This window comes from Leptonotus elevatus, chromosome 7, assembly GCF_054856555.1.
Source record: "Leptonotus elevatus isolate MCC_2025b chromosome 7, RoL_Lele_1.0, whole genome shotgun sequence".
Lineage (NCBI taxonomy): Eukaryota > Metazoa > Chordata > Actinopteri > Syngnathiformes > Syngnathidae > Leptonotus > Leptonotus elevatus.
In genome coordinates this window covers 20,642,848-20,662,464 of record NC_141245.1, presented here as the reverse complement: position 1 = coordinate 20,662,464, position 19,617 = coordinate 20,642,848, and the positions used below count along the sequence as shown (strand labels likewise).

The window sequence follows — 19,617 nt, the reverse complement described above, 5'->3', positions numbered from 1 at the left end:
CAATTTCTTTTCCCCTTTGTGTTGCAATTCTGATTTAATATGTGAATATTTTTTCAAGGTTCGAGTAGACTACTAGACTCAACTACATTATTTTCTATTTTTCTCTACACTCTAAAAAGAGAATTGTTAAACCAATTTATGATTACAAATTTAATTGTTGACCAACTTAATTTTTTTTCAACACACAATTGAATTAAGTTAATCAAAAGTGAATATATTAAGTTTATTTAATTATGAGTTTATTAAGCTTTATATATTCACTTTGGATTAATTAAATTCAATAGATTTTTTTTAAATTGTTCAACAATTCTTTTTATAATCTTAAATTGATTCAACAATAATTTTTTTAGAGTGTACTTTATCAAAAATAGCGTAAAAATGGCATCTTCATTGTCGTGCCAGCAAGTCTAGTGTACAGTGTTTGGGAATTTGGCAGACCAATGGCGTTTTATTTTACACACCCATAACGCACCTGACAATTTGGTGACAGAAAGTTGACTTTAGGCCAGGTGAAACCAGGTCTAAGTTGTGGTGCAGGTGGTGTAATGTGATTTTGAGAATGAGAGGAACCGCTTCCACTGATTGTGAAAGGAGCCGACTGTTTTCACTCCCACAATGGCGCCCGTCTACGAAAATACCAAAAGAAAGGAAACTCCATCCATGCATACAGTTAGATTGCACTTTAGGCTAGACTACATTGCGATATTGATTTTGAATTTGAGTAAATGTCCCGCCTGATCACCGATAAAAAGTCAGCAAAGGCCTAATTATCGGATGTCCCTAAAAGTTTATCCTGTGGTGTGCTCGTAAATTAGTCAGGGCTGACAACCGTAAATGTTAAACCTGTCCAATATTTCCGATTCCAAATCCTTATGTGGATTCATTTGGCTGGCCTGAGCCACAGTAAGAAGAAGTGATAAGTTCTGAGACGATACTCCGAGGGAGGAAACGCCCACCGTCCCTCGGACTAGCGCGATAAACATCGGGATTCTATCGTGCCGGAATGTTTCAATAGCGTGAAAGTTAAAGTGGAATCACTGATATGCTGAACGAAGGGAATATGCTGACTTTGTGAAGTGCCAGCTCTTGCTCGTTGTAACTGTGAGTAAAGGACTTCCTCCCCTCCCACGGCGCCGCGGAAGATGTAAAAGGAAGATAGGTTGGCATTTTAAAATGTCTACACCTTAGTTTGGCTCTATCTGACTTTTTCCCCCCTCTCTTAGCTGCAACTTTTAAAATATGCATTCATGGATGTCTTATTCAGTGAGAGAGCACATTTCTTCTTCGCTGCAAATAAATAAATGACTGCCTTGATCTATTTTCAGAACGTTTATCCTAAACAATCTGTGATGAAAATCAATCAGTGGACCTCTGACAGAGCTTTCATGGGCAAATGTGAAGAGAAATGAAAGGAAATATCATAAATGCAGTTGTATGGCAGCGCACTGAGACTGATGAAAATTGATGGATTAATCTGCTTAATTCTTATTCCAGAAATGTAATATTAATCACAATACTGCGTTTAAACTAGTGAGGGCACATAGAATTTATTAATGAAATAAAAAATTTTGCCTTGAGTTTCCATGTGCCTATTATGTTAGCATTAAGCTAAAGAATATTTAAAAATTGTGTTTTTAATAATAATAATCAGATTTATATAGCGCTTTTCTAGATACTTTTACAATACTCACATATTCACACTGCAGTGGCGGTAAGCTACTTAAGTAGCCACAGCTGCCCTGGGGCAGGCAGACGGAAGCGTGGCTGCCACTGTGCGCCTACGGCCCCTCCGACCACCACCAAACATTCGCACCTTCCATACACCAGTGTAAGTAGCACTGGAGGCAATGTGTGTTAAGTGCCTTGCCCAAGTACACGACGACACATGACTTGGGGAGAGCATGGATCGAACAGCCGAATTTCTGGTTACGGAACAACTGTCTCGCATGCATGCAAGTGTATTTTAATAGGTGTAAATGCGTTTAAACCCGTCTCTATATGATAGGTTATCACTTAATGTGTCTGGAATATATCCTTTGCAACTCACTGTAATTAGCTTTACTGCCTTGGTGCTAATGAGCTGTGAATGTACAACAACGCCTGCATCTGTTATTAAAACGACGCTAAAAACCAAACCGGGGCGACTCGTTGGCACAACCGTGACCTATCAAAGTGCTCACCTTTGAAGAATCAGAAAATATTTCCTTCCTCTTATCTTGCCCGCTAATGAAGATTTATGGCTGACGGTGTCAGATCAGCGATAATTTACATATCACAACCAGCAGCCTGCCGGCGATGGGGGCGGAGAAAAGGGGAACAGGGGGGAGGCCACTAACGGCTTGGAGGGTCTCTTGCGGGAACCATGAGCCACCATTAGTATGCATGCACGGTATTAATACGCACGCACGTGTGCGTGGACTCAATTCAGGCAGGCGGTCATATCTGTCAGCACACGTGATTAGGAGGCATTCATTCAAATGGAATGAAATCATAATTAATAATGACACAATTAATGGTGTGGTGGCTTGAAAATTGGCTTAAAAACGTCCTTGGTTCACATTTGCATGTTTGCAGGTATAACATGTGATAAGACTTCATCAAATTTTTTAGAAACATCCGTCAACAAGGCTGACTTTCATCTCAAGAAACGAAAATGCTTAAATTTGGACCGATTGTTGGTATGCGTTTAGCTAGGGAGCTAAGTTAGCTTTTGCTAAGTTATAGCTGGCAAGATATAACTTATTGAACAGAATATGCTGATAGATATAACTAACCCTGGCTTCACGAGCTGTGGGAATTGGACCTTACCACTCGGAAACTCCTAATTACGGCTGAGTTCTGTTCATGTGCTTTAAAAATACACATAGCAGCTGATGTACTCTTTGCTCGTAAATCCGAACAATTAGGCAAATAATGAGTTGTAAAGGACAAGACATTGAATTGTGTATGCTACATAATTGTGTAGATTCTAAAACAACCTGTTAGCGGGTGTTAACACCCTTATAAGTGTTAATATTTCTTGCCATTCACAAATCCATTGGCGCTTTCCACCATGTTGAAACATGAAAATGTCTCTCAGTTCGGAAACTTGGGTATCAAAAAAAATCCCCAGTTGTCCAGTAGAAAATACGACATGAGGGGGCCTTCACGTTCAATTTTCTACTCGACATGTGGTATTTAGTATAATTTCGATACCACATGAAGGGCAGCTTAAGTTATATCTACCTAGCTAGCTCGCTACATAGCGAGCTAGCTATATCCAGCTATGTAGCTCGCTACCTAGCTAGCTAGCAAGCTATATCTAGCTAGTGAGCTAGCTATCACTACTTAAAATTATACTGACTGCGAAGATATGCCACTTTATGAAGTTATTCAGTTAAATGTATGAAATTCTTATAAGATCAATCTTAAGTACGTAGCATTTTATTTTAATATTTTATAATTTTGCACTTGTTTGACAGTTAAAACGGTTAAAAGTGTGACCCAGGATTACAAATCCCTTTCATTTTTTATGGGTAAAAATTAAATACAATTATGAAGAAATCGTAAGTCGGCACTGCAACAGACTTAAATGTAAATGAATTACAGGTAAGACACATGATCACTATTAAACATGATAATAAAGTAAAGCCCTTGGCTTGTGTACAAAATGCTCATGTCGTTTTCAAAAGACTGCCGAGTATTCCATAGACTAATGCTCGGAGGATAAATCGTGTGCGTTGTGCTTTTGCTCAGGTTAGCTTTAATCACAGCTGATCCCCACAGCTACCATTCACAAGCCGGCTGCGCCTCATCCTGCCCTGAGAGCTTTTGAAATGGATCGGCGTAAAACGCAGCACCACCAGCACATTCGTCATCCAAGTCATTCAGGTGGCACTCTTACTTTTGTGCGCCGAATACTATGCCTCTTTTGCGCTATTTGTTGTCTAGGTAGTATTTTTTTGTTCCGTCTTCTGACGTAAACAAGCTGCCATTAAATCAATTGATCATATTTGGGCATTACTTGAAAGTGTCTTATCTCATGAATGTTAAGAAAATGACAACACAAATAAGATATACTAAAAAAATAATTAGTTCCAGGACAAAACGGAGGCCATCATGAAACCTTTGGTAAACATACAGGCAATAGTCATTTTAACATTCTTAACTGTCAAAAATATTGCGGTAAATGTGTGGCTCAACATTCTTCATTGTTGCAAGCTTTTGCGGTTCTAAAATTCGAAGTTTTGGGGTGCTGCCACTTTTGACACATTGCCTAACAACACATTATTAGCATGCCAAAATATGCTTCTCTCGTTGCAATTGCAGTGGGTCTGAGCACCTGGATTGTTTCTTAGCTCAAAAAATTGTCAGCCAACTCTGACCTTACAACATAAAGAGTGACCTGTTGTGGACAAATGTGGCAGAAATTAGGTCTGTTAATAATAACGGCAATGTGTTGAAATTGTTGTTTTGGTAGGTATGCACTTTTTTTCTGCTTTTTATTTAATTTTTTTAATGATAAACAACCCTAGTTGTTCAACAGCAACCCTAAATCTGTCTGAGAAGACAGCTGTGTACAGTATTGCGAGTACAAGGTACAGTCCTGGGGTGTTTATTTATCACACTCAGTCTCCAGTGGGCCATTCCGGCGCGGTGCTCATCCTGCCTCTAGGGGCGAGCGCTGTGCTACAGGTGCAAGGTCACATTAGTGGAGTGTATATCAGCGTGATCTGCACTCTATCGCACTGTGATGATACGTCGAGATGACATCTCTTGTGGCTTCCTAGCGTTTTCTATTATTATTATTTTCCCCTACCGTTACAGCAGGAAGACAGAGTTGGAGGAGAGCTATGAATAATTATGTCTATGTGACAAAAGTTGCAGCATTGCTTTTAATGTGTGTGTGTTTTTATTTCACCACCATCAACTGTCAAGATGTCTGCCTCCTCCATCGCCACCCCTGCCCTGTCTAGACAGGCGGATCACCGATCCATGGATCACCCGCGGTGACACGCGCCGCGCAGAGGGGAGCCGTTGGCAAACACAAAGCAAGCAAACGAGCGCAGCCCTCGATGGAGCCGACATGCTTCCAGTCACGGGTCACAACATTAGGTACGCCTAAAGCCTGCCGCACACCGAGCGTCGCCGCTGAGCACCGCTGAACAGTCCAGTCACGTCGTGCCGAATGTCTGCAACTACTTGAACTGTGATTCCAAATGTCAAATTGCGAGTGACAGATAATCAAAATGCCAAGTTATATCACATGATCTTTGACACTAAAAATGACGCTTGAGTGCCATATATATATATATATATATATATATATATATATATATATATATATATATATATATATATATATATATATATATATATATATATTAGGGGTTTTAGAAAAAATAGATTCGGCGATATTTACAGCGCGCAATTCTCAAATAATTTCAATATGCGGCCGAATCGATATTTTAACATGAATTTTTTAAGAGAATATTCAACAAAACGTCTTACTTGGGGTTAGGATTTACACATTAAGCATGGAAGAATGTTTTATTAATGGAACATTAAGCCTTAATATTTGATTTCAGTGCTGTTCAAACATGAAACAGACTGCAACCTGAATTTTCAGATAAATACATACATTTTCATACAAATCTTACAGTGTACATGTTTACTGATTAGTATTTTCTAAATTTGAGTTAAAAAAAAAATCTCAATTATCAATTTATAGATTCGTATCGGGGTTGATCGGTATCGAATCGTGACCTATGAATCGTGATACAAATCGAATCGCGAGGTACTAGGCAATTCACACCCCTAATAAATATATATATATAAAATAGGGGTGTCAAAATAAGTGCGTTAATTTTAAGTTCCTTTAACACCACAAATTTTTTTAACGAGCTATTATTGACCGCCCCTTACATGGAAAGCCTGTACTGGAGGAATTCCAGTCGCAATGCAGCAAAAAGCAGTAATAAATGTAATAATAGTGCATATATTTGTGACGACTGGGGTCAAGTTGTATTTTACAATTTTAAAAATGTGCAGAATTTCACAAGTACTTCATGTTAAAGATTAGATAGCTCTTAATATAATTTATTTTTTTACTGAGCTGTCACCAACATCTTACAAATGCAATCATTCCATTTAGTGGCAGAAAGATTACCAACAAAAATCAATATCACACTAATTTTTTACAGTACATCTTTAATTTTAACTCGATTTTATGAATTATTATGAAATTACTATATCAATGACTAAAAGATGCAGCCATATTTCTATTAGTTTTCCACTTTTATGTTAAGAGTATGATAACTTAGAAACAAATATTTTATTGTACATTTTATTGTACATTTAGAACAGATTAATTGTGAGTTAACTATTGAAGTCATTAATTTAATTTAATTCCGATTTAAAAAATGTAATCGCCTGTCACCCCCATATATATATATATATATATATATATATATATATATATATATATATATATATATATATATATATATATATATAAATATATAAATAAACAAGTGTCGTTTCAAACATTACACAGCAGGTTCAAAACTAGCAAACAAGGCACGGGATTGGAGAGCAGCCCAGGCTGCAATCAACTGTTGGTTCAAAAGGGCTCCTGCTCTTCCTCTGACCAATCCCGTGGTTGTAATCAGGCAGAACCAATCAATCAGCAGGTCAAAACACGCAAGGATGGCATTCCAGGGAAAGAAAAAAGGGCATTCGAAGGGCAGCCATGTCCCAAGAGATACGAAGACAACACATGAATTAGTGATAGTGTAGACACACACACATATGCCTAACCTCTCTCGCTGCCGCGTGTGTGTGTGTTGTCACGTGACCCCAGACACACTTCAGTCTCAATTGGGGGGGGGGGGGGGGGGGCTGCTGAGCGCAGGCACATGTTGACACGCAATTAAAACTGGAAACAGAGATGTCGTTTTAAATTTTTCATTTTGCCGCGTGGTTGGGAAGAGGTTTGGTGGTGCGTGTGATGCACAAACACATGTTTTTGTGTGTGCAGGGAGGGAATGTAATGTGAGGATGCGTACAATAGAGCGTGAATACAAGGAGCACGTCGATATGTTTTGAGTTTTCTCAAGCCGGATGGACAAAACATGCCTGGAGGAACACTGTCAGAAAGAAAAAAAAATACTGTAGGAGTGAATTTTTCTTCTCCAACTGCACTCCACTAAGATACGCTGTTCACTAGCTGGTGTCTCGCCAGTACATGTCAGTGTGCCCTTCCTGGTAATTAATTAATGATAGACCCGCTTTTACCTCTGTTGGAAGAGTCTCCATTATCCTGAACCTGCCGCAGTGAGACGCCTTTGGACCCTTACCTTCAAAGTATAACTTTAGCATCTTTTTTTTTCAGTGTAGATAGAAGAGAGTCCCTTTAAAGAAACTGTGTTTTGTTGGACGTGTGGCTGCAGCTGCTGTCTCGTTCCCATTGAAAAAGAAAATTCAGAGATGGAGTTGCTCAAGGTCATAACATTGCACTTTGCGTCATGCGCTGTTGAAACAAAGCTATCTCCCTCACGCTAGCCTCGCATGAAGATGATGATGATGATGGTGATGGTGATGATGATGCTGTTGTCGTGATATTTGCACAAATGCCAAACATTCCTTCAAAAAATCAATAGCGCTCCTGACATCAAATAGATTGTCCTGATTTACCAACACAGCCAATCGACAGTTCCGTGAGCACACCCTGAGTGCTCAAGTTAGACGGCTGCCATATTTGCAAGGGCCCTCTTTGCCTTCTTTTTTGACTTAGGGCATGTTCTACATACGTTATGTCTGCCATAATGTGCTGCGTACACTCACAATAAATTATACAGTACATTTAGGTAGTATTCACGGTCTCCGTGATTGCAATGTCGAAACAGAATAATGGCTATTTAGGAAGTAAACTGACATCTGCATTATTTTGTAATTGTTAAGTTTGAATTTTTTCAACTCCGACTATATGTTTTAATTGTCCGAGATACAAGCAGATGTCCCGTTTTTTGAGCATTGGGTCTCTCGTCTTGGCCAATTTCATTGTTTTGTTACGCAGGTCCCGTCCTGCATGGCATCCCTTTTCTTTGCCATGTATATGTCAATTCATATGATAAACCCATTAAAAGAGAATTTAACTGTGAGATTCCTTCCTATTTACTTTCAAATTGAATGTTTGCGTTCTCATTCGAATCTAATTGGTTGGAGGCGTGTTTTCGTTATAACGGAACTAGCAATACTTCCGGCTTCTGTGTCTAGGAATCATGGGAAATGAAGTCCTACTGCTGCAGTAATGGGTGTTTTTCTGGCGGTATATTTTCAATGTGGGACCGGCGCGATATAAACTACACAGCTAGCTTACAATAGCTGTCAAGACCAAGTTTATGTTTAGTTAACTAAAACTAACGAAATAACAAACTAAAACTAAAAAAAAAACGCTTTCGTCGAAATAAAATAAAAACAAAAATGCTTTTTAAAAAACTAACTGAAACTACATTTACAATACTAACTAAAAATAACGATAATTAGAATGAAAATGTCCTTAGTTTTTGTCTTTGGTAATTAATTTAATACATAAGCCTCTGGGGTTGATTTTAAATGTGATTTAAGTAAATTTATTTCAATATTAACTAGAATAAGGACGTTCGAAAGTGTGTCACACAGAAGCCAAAAGAAAAGCACCTTCAGATGACATTTTTGCGTGTTTGACTTTTGGCTTTTTTTTTCATTTAATTCAGCCGGAATGATGAAGTGTATAAGTAATACACATTTTTTTAAACAAAAAAATAATGCTAAAACTAAGCATTTTTTAAACAACTACAACTAATAAAAACTAACAGAGCCGCCCTGAAAACTAATTTAAAAAAACAACTCAAAACAAAATTAAAAACTAACTATAATGAAATTTCCCAAACTATAATAACCGTGGTCGAGACAGAGCGAAATAGGTTGCATAATGGTGACTGCCTTTTAGCACTGTTGAACAGTCAACCAAGATAGCATTTAGCATTAGCTAAAGTAATAATATCCCACCTCCCCCAATCCTCACGTCGACAAAGATTGACTAGCGAGTAGCGATTAGATTATAATTGCTGAGAAATTATTGTATATTTAATTTTCACTTTAACTGTAGCGTCCCATTTTCATTTTTAAAATCAGGTCACCCTACTAGCGTGCTTTGAGATTTCCTCCAAATATAAAAAAAAAACCTGAACAACAAAGCAATATGCTTCTCTTAATTGTGCCAAAAGCTCAAAGGAAGGGATACAGCCACATAACACCATTCGTAGCTACTACAAATAGGCTTATGCTACGACGTAGCATGAGTTTAGCTAGCTGTTGACTTTGGGAATATTGGGAAAATCAGTCGCAACGCTGCTCTAAATGTTATGTGAATGAGGTTTTCGGTAGACGTTGAACTTCCTCCAAATCTACGCCAGTATAACGATTTCCTCCGTGTTTTGTAATCTCATGTTATTTTTAGCCCATTCCTCACAACGCTGCCAGCCGTTGCGTAAGCGCACCTTGAAAGGCAGAACAGAACTGCCCGATTCACATTCACAACTTTCCTCTTGGATGTCTTTGATCGCTCACTTTTTTTTTGGGTGGTTCCATAAGTAAAAAAAAAGTCATTATTAATAATTGCTGGAGCGCTCAGGTTTCTCAGAGTAGCTTTGAGCATAAAGCAGTGCAATAAGATGGGCTCTGCACAGTCTACATTTCCTCCTCTCCTGTGTTGCGACGGCTTGGCCCAATTCAACCTAGTGCGGATAACCAGTCAAAACCCAGCTCAATGAAGCAATAGTTGTTACCACAAAAACATTAAAATGCCACAAGAAATGACCAGATTGGAGGATTTGTTCCCCCCCCCCACAGCACTACTGGAAGATAGCATCCCCCTCATGACCTTGCCTGAAGAGCAAGCGCTCAAGAGCTCTGTAATCATGCTCATATTCTTCAGCGTGATCAAGCTGGATGGGTCAAGAGTCCCGTGTGTGCTTTCTTCACTCAGAACTGGGCTATTGGCTCATCTCCTCGTCCATCTGCTACCTCAGGTAACATCGCTGCGCAGTATTTCGAAAGTTCACTACTGCTAAAAAGTGGGACAGCGCCGCTGTCAGACCCGAGCAGCTCATCCTGCAGCACTGCATGTTTTATTAAAAGGTCAAGTAGCGAGATAGAGACATAAATATTCACATATTTCCGTACATACTTCACGTCACTGAGAATTCGACACAAACATATGTCTGGTTGTGTTTTAAAATCGAGCTAGAGACTCTTGACAATATGTTCTATCCAGCCCTACTCGTGAGGTCACATATAACATATTATTGCCAAGAAATGTTTAAGGTTGACTTCCCCTTCAAAGACCCAAAATTGACCATATATGCAAATGTGAGCGCTTGTTTGTCTAAATGTGCCTTCAATTCGGGACAAACTCAATAAAAAATAGATACATTTGTGCTTAGTTTGTCACAAAACATTTGTGCTTTTAAATTCCAAGCAGGTCTGCAAGGACGTAAGTCAATACTGAGCAAATAGTGTGCAAGTAAATACAGTGTAAACATATTACAGTGTGTTTGTGTGGCTGACTGACTTGAGATGTGACGACAAAAGCTCATTTTCAAGCATTGACTCACCGCCATCAAAAGGCGGCGCTCACACAATCACTGGCTGTCAACAACAGGGCCAGTCGATTGTTGCGGAATAAAATTAGCTGGTAAAGCAGCCCCGCAGTGACAAATGTTCACTTTTTTTCTCCTCCCTTCTCCCTCTGCCACACAGTGTTTTTGTTGAGCTCTTTATATCTACAAGGCTTTTTGCTGCTAAATAAAGATCAATACAAAACAAAAGATCCATGCAGATACAAGGACTCGGGGACAGTCACTCTTGTAAACCATTGCTGTCTGGTGGAAAGCATGTGGTACGTTTTGGGGGTGTCTGAGACTGAGGGGCTTTAAAAATGTTTCTATTAATTTTTTACAAAGACCAAACACCAAAAATGACTTCTTTTTTTTTGTTTTTGTTTTTTACACATTCATTGTCTGTCACTAGAAGCATACAGCTATTGTATTTCCACTGGGTTACTTCTGGCTGGTGCAAATATGTCTCTATGATGAACAGATGCTTATTATTATTACATTAATGCTCGTCTTCTGCTAATGACAATGTGTAGCCAAGTCAAATGTTGTCTATGAATTTTTGAAGATGTGTAATTTTACTTGGTAGTGTTTCAATCTAAAATAATATTCAGATTAAAATTGTGGAATGCGAGCAACAAAATCCACGTTTTCATCCATCTCAGGCGGTGACAATTTTGCTACTTGCTGTCGAGTGAAAATGACATCACTATTGCTCAGGTAATGACCAATCACGGCTCTGCTTCAGAAAACAGGTGAGCCGTGATTGGTCGACTCGTTCAGTGGCAAAATGGCTGCCCCTTGGGGTGGATTAAAACGGGCGTGTTTTTGCTGCTTTATTGATATTCCACAGACGCATACATACAACAAACATATTGTCAAGAACATTTTTGGCTTGACCTCAACTTTAAAGCGGAAGTCAACCATAAAAATTTCTTGACCTCACTAGTCTAAAAATTACATTCTGATTAATATTACATTTGTGTAATATGAGTTATGAAGCAAAATCCAGCTGTTTTTATCTATCCCAGGGGGCGGCCATTTTGCCACTTGCTGTTTTCTGAAGCTGAGCTGTGACTGGTCATTACCTGAAACTTGAGCAACTGTGATGTCATTTTCACTTTCAAGTGGCAAAATGGCCGCCTTCTGATATTGATTGACGCTAACTTCACGATCACCACACAGCAACAGGTAGGTCACATAAAACACTCGTAACAAAATATTGTGGTGAAAACAGACTACGGCTAATGCTAACAAAGCGCTAATGATGACTTGTCTTGATTAAGATATGCTAAACAAACTCACGAAAGTTCACGCGACCCTCAGACGTTTGACGTAGTTGTAACGAGAAGGGCGATATCACAGCCAGGACTATTGAAGGCATTTTCTTTGTAAGAAGGCCGTAAAAATTGGATTTACGGGCAGGAATAGCATTCCATAAACCAAGCCGGTTAACTGAGAATTTTCCCCGAGCTCCAGATTGGCCATTCAGTCCACTTCAGTCCATTTCACTTGTAACCCTAATATATAAAAAATGGATGGCTGGATGCGTTTAAGGACAGTTATGCCAGCCAGTGGGGTTCATGTTGTAAAATGGCGTTAGTTAATAAAGCTTGTTCTCATTCGTTGTTGGGCCACATTTAGAGAGCATTTAGGAGACGAAAGGGAATCTCATTGTTAAAAAGTCGCAATCATCATAAACTGGCTCTACTGGGTAAGGCTCCCATTTCACCCCTTAACAATTGTGCTTTACATCTGCTGCTGTTCTGCTGACTGCGCCCTGCGTTGCATGTGCTAGCATTTGACTTTATCACCCCTCCTCTGTGGACCAGCTAATTGAATTAATTGGTTTTCACCTTTTTATTTCCTGCTTAAATGAGCGCCTTTGCGTCGTTTCCATTTATTTCCCTGCTCGTCTTTGTCCAAGTAAATAACCAGACAACTGCTTGCTCTGCATGTGCGAAATGTTGACAAAGCGAAAGAAGGGTTCCAGTTAATCACACTTTATCAACTGCCGGCGTTGCCTCCTGCCGCGCCCGTTCCCCAATCACCCCATCACAGCCACCGAGCTGCTACTAATAGCGTGGCACGTACAAACAAAATTAAACTTGAAGGGAACGGTACACACATCACGGTGGAGGGATGCACATAATCGATTTAACGCTGAAAAAGTGCACCAGGGCACAAAGCAATATTTAGCATTAAGATGATCGTCACCAACATGATCCGATTATGTCGATTGTGCGGGCGCCATCTTGGATTCTGAATCCCAAAATGGCCGTAGTGTCCAAGCTCTTTGGTTCATGCAGAAGCATTGTGATGTGCACACAATAGATCGCTAGTGTGCCAAAGCTTTTTTTTTTTTGGGGACAGAGAGATTTTCTTTTGAATTACACGAGTCAGCCAGTATGGTGGAATAGTGATTTGCCTCACAGTTCAGAAGTTCTTGGTTTGAATCTCAATTCTGTTGTGGGGTTTGATTTTGTCATTGTGTTCATTATGTGAATGGTCGTACCCCACCTCTAGTATACTGTTAGCTGGGATATGCTCGAGCTGACCCGTCAATCAGGGGCGATGACCACTGACCATAACAAACCATGTCTTTAACTCTTTGACTGCCATAAACGTTATAAAACGTTTAGCATAAACCTAGGGAAGGGCGCCGAGGACGTTAAAAGACGTCCCCTATGTTTTTTTGTTTTTTTTTCAAAAACGGGTGCAGGAAAGCCTTGGGCAGCTGTGCTGAAAGTATCAGGCAGATCTGATTAGTAAAAGACTCGTTTTGGCCCCTAGAGGGCAGCGATGACTCTCTTTGCACAAGGTTGGATGGGCCGCCCACCGTGGGCGTCAGTAGAAGACGTGAGGCGGAGCTAGAGTGTTGAGGAGACAATGGCTGGTTCAAGCCATTGTGGCTTGACCAAGCAACCGGTTGCAAGCAACTCACGCTTGAGCATTTTTTTCAAAGACGGAAAGCATCAATCAATACTAAAAAGCGCATTGATGTCGACGATGATGATGACTCCGAGCTTGACGCCAAAGTTGGAAGCCTTGGCGCGACTGTTACGATCACGTAGTAAGCCTCACCGGCTAAGCGCGGCTAGCGCGGCTAGCGCTGCTAAGGCCGGAAAACGCGCACAATAGCCGGCCGGGTACTTCTACACAATCGGACATTCGATCGGGCGATGGAGAGTTGGCATCGACCAATGCAGATTGATGATGATGATGATGATGACTCCGAGCTTGACGCCAAAGTTGGAAGCTTTGACGCGACTGTTTATGAACACGTAGTAAGCCTCACCGGCTAAGCGCGGCTAGCGCTGCTAAGGCCGGAAAACGCGCACAATAGCCGGCCGGGTACTTCTACACAATCGGACATTCGATCGGGCGATGGAGAGTTGGCATCGACCAATGCAGATTGATGTCGACGATGATGATGACTCCGAGCTTGACGCCAAAGTTGGAAGCTTTGACGCGACTGCTATGATTGCGTAGTAAGCCTCACCGGCTAAGCGCGGCTACCGCTGCTAACGCCGGAGCTGCACAAGCGGACATTCGATCGGACAATGAAGAGTACCCCGAGTCCAATGCATATTCATCGGAGGAGCGGGTACAGTCTGATCACGGAGAAGACACTGTTTCTGGACTACGATGCCACCATGAATGGAGTGGATAAAATGGATCAGAACATCTCCTACCACCCGGTATAGCAACTGAAGGACGCGAGGAAGCGAGACGTAACGAAACCGTAGCATGATCCTGATATTAGACTTGATGACACACTGCAGTATATACTTGCTATTCCCCGGAAAAAAACGGCCTGCAAGAAAGTGGCGCACGCGAAGAGGCAATCTGTTGTGCAAATGCTGTTGCGTCTCCTTGCACGCAGGAGAGTGTTACAAAAAGAAAAACTGTCGTTGAAACATCCACATATTTGTAAATAGCACCACAGTTGCACACATTTGTAAATAGTTTGCCAAATTGTTGTCAAATTGTTACACTGTTGAATGTAAATAAACGTATTTTGCTATCAAAAAACACTTTTTCATTCTTGGTGGTAGTGTTTTATAGAAGTAAAGCACTATTTAGGTGTTTGTGGCATCATTCATGGACAAAAAGAAGTGTCAAATTCACTAGAATGCATGAAATAATATCGTTTCACTAAAAGCTTGATTTCTCCGTATTTTGGTCCAAAACAGGCGAAATTGGGTCAAACTAACCATTTTCTATTGTTGATTACTAAAGAACGGAATAAGGTAGAAACAAACTTTTTTTTCTGATGAAAGATGAAAGTCCAATCTTTCATTTGGTAGTACGTGTATTTCCATAGTCCAAACAGAACATTTTCTGTGGACCTTGAAAGATCAGTCAAAATGCTTAAATCGGCTGGCACTGACGGCATCCCTTTTCTGAAAACGTCTGGCAGTCAAAGAGTTAAAATATGCATTATACTTATTTAGGGATAAACTATGTCATTTTTACACCTGCTATCGTGTCTCTACGAATGCTATGATTTGGTTATGTGCCGCAATAGTGACTATACCAGATTTTTTTTTTTAAAGCATCGTCCTTACCGAATTTATGTTTGCGATTTAAAGTAATTTAAAAAAAAGAACATCCACAAAAAACATTATACGTTGCTCTTTTATTTCAATTATTATTATTTTATTTTTTTTAAATAGCAACACACATTTTTATTTATTTGTAAACCTACCCGAAAAGTATAATTTAATGAGTTTTTCCATCAAAGGCATTTTGCAAACTTGGGAATTGTGACTTGGCACAAACGTCTGAGTCGGCTACGTGTATTTTATTTTATATATAGTTTCAGAATTTTATTTCTCGTAAATTGGTGAGTTTTTCCTTGCAAATTTGCCACTTTATAACGCCACAAATATTAAAGTTTTTTTCTAGTAAATGTGTGAGTTTTTAGGCTTCCCTAAAAAAAATCTGATGTATTTATACGGGGCCCTAATACGTCGTCGTAGGTAAATAACAATGGTAGAGAAGAGAAATGCCTTTCAGAAATTAAATGTCAGATAATAATTTAGCTAAACGATATATAAATAATGAAACTGGGGGTGAGGGGATGCCATCAAGGGGTCTCACGCCTGGCGCTATTCAAACTAGCACCGCTACGGACTCGCGTTTTACAAAAATGGATGGATTGTCAATACTGGCCTGACACACACATAGACTATGCACACACACACTGTGATTTTAGTATTCTGATTCTTTTGTCCTAGCTCTTGTGTACCAGTTAGCTTGCTGGGACTTTTCACAAATGCCTGGCGTCAATGCAACGGTAATCCAATCAAGTTATTCGAGGCACCCTGAGGATCTGTTTACTAGTGATACCATTGGTTTAAAATGAATTAAAACGTGGCTAAACCCCCGCAAATCTCAAAAGGTTCAATACTGCCTTTGATAACCGATGCAGGTTTTAGCAGGCAAGGTCGGAGCTTTTATAGATTTAAACCCGGACATGCCTGCGCAAAGCGTTTCCTCTTCTCAACAGGTACTCAAACGTGAGGCGTGAAATGGTCTTACTGGTCGATATCAATGAGCTGTCCTGGATGATAAAGGCTTATAGCAGCAACTTTTCAATTTGAAGGCTTCCTCTATGGCTGGATGAAGCTTCCAGGCAGCTCTAATAAAATAAACTGCATCAGATGAGCGCGACACTAGAAATGCAGAAACCAGCTGCTTATCCCGATTGGTTGATGTCAGGTGGAGTTCTTTCATGGCCGACGCTGTAGAATAAATGCCCTACATTCACCAAATGTGTTCTTAAATCCTACTTTTGCGCTTTTATAAGACAGCTGTGGCATTCACGATATTCCACTGGGGATTTGGGAATTCTACAAACAGTGGCGTTGTGGAGCGTTCTCCGCATAGTGACATCAGAAGGGCCGTTTACCGTTTTGAACTGAAAAGGCTTCAAACCGGGGTCGTTTTGAGTGAATGAAAATGGTGTTTACCACATACAAATGCAAAGATATGGGAAATGAAATGGGTTTCAAAGCTGTGTTACCTTTACCATGTAAATACTAAAAACGGTGCATGTTGGAAAAAAAAACCCTACCAACAATAAGAGAGCACGGCGCTGTTGTATTGCCTTATTTCAATAAAACGATCATCCAGCAAGTGGGTACAATTGCTGCCCTGCTATTGCGTGCTGCATATAACACCAACAAAGGGTATTCAAAAGATAGTTTTGTCCAGGACATTATTCTTTCATATCTTTGTGACTTGGTGAAATGTCATCAGTCTCGGCCTCAGTACTGTTACAATGGGAAGTACGCAAACAGCAAGAACGCATGGCATACCCGGATGTTGTCGCTGTCAAACGTTAAACTAGCTAACCAGCTAGCTCAAACCAAGAATGCATCAATTGAAGTATCACATTCTTAGGAAGAACGCTGTCGACTTTTCATATAGAGAAACGGCAAATAGCTAGGCTGTGCTGAAATACATCCTGTTTTGTTCTTGTTCTTTCGAATTTGGCGCCTCAAACTTAATAAGTGTCCCGCCATCTAGTGGTAAAGGGTGGAATTACAGTGCAACCAATTACAGGAGAGTTTGACCAAACGTTAATGTTAAATGTACCCACAAAAAAAATCTGTGAAATAGCTGGAACATGAACCTGTGATAGTGGGGTTTGCTATATTTAAATGGATGAAAACAAAAAAAGCAATAATTTTCACCATTGCTTGAAAAGTCTTCTCAGAATACACTTGAAACAAGCAAAGTACTCTGCAATCCCAATCTTATGCAGCTTTCTCTTGTTTTAAGCATTTTTTTTCTTACTGATATTACATTATTATGCAGTCAATGTTCCTAAAAATGAAAAACACAAAATACCATGGCAAACAATCCCGCCTAAGGAATTGTAAGTGTGGATTCAGCACTGATGTTCAATCAGCACCAGGGGGGAGACGTATGGATGGGGCTAAGCCAGTGGGGGGGGGGGTCAGTTGGGTCATAACTATTGATTGATATACGCAAGCGGGTACACAATGCAAACATATAAACCTGTCTTCCTCTCCATGGGATAGACGCTAGGTTTTGAGAAATGAGTCATTCCACAGACGCAGCCAAGTCACGTCATTATGTCTGATGACTTGTCAGGTTCCCCAGCGAAAGTGGCGCTATCTCGAGAAAAGTGAGAAGCACATCAAACGAGTCAATCCCGTGTTGGCCTCCGACGTGCCCATAAAAAGGCAAACGACGTCTGCAGGATAGTAACTGTGGCGATAAAGAGATGAAGGGCCCCATTAGGCGTAACGCCACCCCCTTCACTACAGGTTGAAAGCAATGACCGCAACGGCTTGCAGTCACAACCGTGGGTGGCGGTCCGTCTTAATTTACATCCGTGATAAAAATGAACTTTAACTGTGTGGAGAGTGGAGACCATTTTATTTTACATCAGAATAATAGACAGTGGCTTTAAAGGCAGAAGTTTTGACATATGCCCCGAGGTGGCAAAGGCCAGAAGGAGCAGCACGATGTCCATTGAACTGAAGCAAACAATTGTTTAATTCTTTATATTCTTAATTATGTCATTACTGTGTTTTTTTATGAAGTATGGAGTACAATATTATAGAGCATTATTTTGATTATTAAAATGCACATTACAAAAAAATTTTTGCATTATTTTTCAGGGGTTGAGGGTTTTCCATTCGTTTCAATGTTTATGCCACGTTTATTCAGTATAATTTTGTGAAGTCGGCATAGTGAATGCTTAAATGACTAATTTAAAGTGTTTGGTAAGTTAACAACTGTAATTCATATTAATTCTTGACGCATTTGCTTTTTTTTTATGTAAACGTAACCTACCTAAGACATTTACGTATAATAATTGAATTTATTGCTTAAAAAATACATGGGTAGAGAACCTTGAAAAAAGAATTGCATATTAAATCGAAATAACTATATATATATATATATATATATATATATATATATATATATATATATATATATATGACATTTAAATAATTTTTCAAATATGTCACCCCTAATTCTTCATTATTTTGGTAGTTCGACAAAAGACCCTTGTTTAAATTGTTTAAAAAAACACTTAAAAGAGGAATATTGTTTAATAGTAGCAGCATTTAACTGTTGGATAATCAATTAAAAAGATAAACCTTGGAAAATATGTTTAATAACTACATCAAGTATTTCATCTCGAACCTCAACATAGACATAAAAGAAACGATCTGGCGGTGTTCTGGTTCCATTCCCACTTGGCTTCTGCATGCAAATAACTTCTTTCTCCGGGCCCAATTAAGGTCTATTTATTGAACAACGACTTCTGGATTGGAGTCCAGTACGTTCTCTAATGAGTCACGGCTGTAATTAGGTCAATGAATAATTCATACTTTGGTTGGTTTGTCCAAATAAAATGCACGTGACACATGCATGCGTGGTTGGTCCTCGCGCTGCGTTTAAACGATAAGAGAAATGATGAATGAATGATGAAACGAGAGTGCTAATCGTCGGCTTTTGAACGGGCCCACATGGAGAGAACAAGTCTTTCCTGGTTTCCTTCTTGTTTTTGTGAGATGATGAAAAACGCAGTTGTAGAACTGCAGTACAGTTGGCTGGTAAGAAGCTTCTTGTTTGAGGACCATATGCGGTTTATATAAAGAACCTTAAAAGTCGTTAAGTCACTCACTCCCAGCCATTTTCACTGAAGCAACCCCATTCGCTCCCGGCTGTTTTACTTGATTTTGATTGATTTTGCAAGGCCCACATAAAATTGTGTTCTATTGCTATAAAAACTTATATTTATAAAGTATATTTGTATATGTTTTCGTTTTGCAGCAATTAGTATTAGACTATAGCTAAGTTTTATCATTATTCACAAACCTATTCAAAACAATGGGGAAAAGAACTTGTTGCAACGTGGTTGATCTCTTATACTCTGCTGCCACCCGCTGGACGTTTTTTTAAATAACTACCATTGCTTTAAGCGACC

The 19,617-nt window shown here is 39.6% G+C and overlaps 1 protein-coding gene and 1 long non-coding RNA gene across 4 annotated transcripts in view; one reads left to right on the top strand and one right to left on the bottom strand.

The window, feature by feature from the left end:
* The window catches only part of rtn4rl1b (reticulon 4 receptor-like 1b), a 145,763-nt gene that overhangs the window by 43,767 nt on the left and 82,379 nt on the right, over positions 1 to 19,617 (bottom strand). The gene's annotated exons all lie outside the window — the stretch shown is intronic.
* Positions 1 to 19,617, top strand: part of LOC147171442 (uncharacterized) — a 100,409-nt gene that overhangs the window by 48,683 nt on the left and 32,109 nt on the right. For 2 of the 3 annotated variants that reach the window (XR_015095568.1, XR_015095566.1), the window contains exon 2: positions 3,736 to 5,094. This is a non-coding gene — a long non-coding RNA (uncharacterized LOC147171442). The remainder of the gene's footprint in view (positions 1 to 3,735; positions 5,095 to 19,617) is intronic. The other variant, XR_015095567.1, reaches the window with a different exon arrangement.